Raw genomic sequence first — 1,557 nt, forward strand, 5'->3', positions numbered from 1 at the left:
TTCTAAAAAGATTAGAGACTTAAGTTACATCATTATTCTCATTTACTTCTTCCCCTGGACTTTCTTGTAGACTAGAGACATAGAGCTCCAAGTGTCCCAGGAATATTTATGAAAGATTAAAATCTGGTTTTTGTGTTCTGGCAGAAGAATATCAGGAACTCTTGCCCCGGCATGGCTATTGCTGCATACTATTGATGTTCATTGATGAAATTCCATCAATAGGTGGAAACTTAGGAAAAATAACAATTACTAGTATCAAATGAGGTGCTCACAAACCTAAATATATAAAAAAAAAAATCATCAATTAGCTACCTCCTGCATGCCCCCTACTGGGGATTGAGCCTGAAACCCAGGCATGTGACCTGACCAGGAATAGAACCCATGACCTTCTGGTCAGTGCTCAACCACTGAGCAACACCAGCTGGGCAGCTAACTGTTTTAATCATGGGATCCAGCTGGAGTTGTGTTTCTGTTACTTGCAAATCGGCTAGGCAGCTAACTGTTTTAATCATGGGAACCAGCTGGAGTTGTGTTTCTGTTACTTGCAAATGAAAAACAAAAAAAAAAAGAACCTCAAGCAACATAGTAGGAAATTTTGCTAGTGACTTACTAGTATCATTTTAAAAAGATTAGAGACTTAAGTTACATCATTATTCTCATTTACTTCTTCCCCTGGACTTTCTTGTAGACTAGAGACGTAGAGCTCTAAGTGTCCCAGGAACATTTATGAAAGATTAAAATCTGGTTTTTGTGTTTTGGCAGAAGAATATCAGGAACTTTTGCCCTGGCATGGCTATTGCTGCATACTTTTGATGTTCATTGATGAAATTCCATCAATAGGTGGAAACTTAGGAAAAATAACAATTGCTAGTATCAAATGAGGTGCTCACAAACCTAAATATATTCGTTTGAAAGATCTTTCTTCTTAGATTATGACTTTCCAACTTTCCCAAATGCGGAAACTTAGGAAAAATAACAATTACTAGTATCAAATGAGGTGCTCACAAACCTAAATATATTCGTTTGAAAGATCTTTCTTCTTAGATTATGACTTTCCAATTTTTCCAAATGCTTTTTCTCTATGTATGTGAAAATGACACTAGTAACAGAACATTCTGAGATCAACTGTTCTTTTTAATTTCCTTTAAATGTTTTATGGTGTTGCAGGTGTCACTAGAAATTTCAACCAACAATGTGAAGTGAGTTCCTTCCTAGAGATAATGCTGAGTATAACTGAGCCATCTTCTGGCTCTAGGACAGAGAAGATCTGAAGAGATGAAAGCTATGCACTGACACAGTTTCCGGAAACCATCATTGCCAGGAGCACTGTCACTGCTGAAGTAGCTACTGGGAACTACTGATACCTGGAGGTACCCTTAGCCATCCTTACCTGCCCCGCCCCACCCCCCTGCACAGCATGAGGAAAAAGTCAGCCACAGGGACATCCTTTCACCAGGATTTGTTGCTGCTAGAGTAGGGCCAGCAAATGAAGGACATGCTTTGCTCCTTTCCATCACCCATGGCACATGCTGCTGGTTTTTACAAGACTTTTTCCTG

Source organism: Myotis davidii, unplaced genomic scaffold (assembly GCF_000327345.1).
Source record: "Myotis davidii unplaced genomic scaffold, ASM32734v1 scaffold20, whole genome shotgun sequence".
In the NCBI taxonomy this organism is placed as follows: domain Eukaryota; kingdom Metazoa; phylum Chordata; class Mammalia; order Chiroptera; family Vespertilionidae; genus Myotis; species Myotis davidii.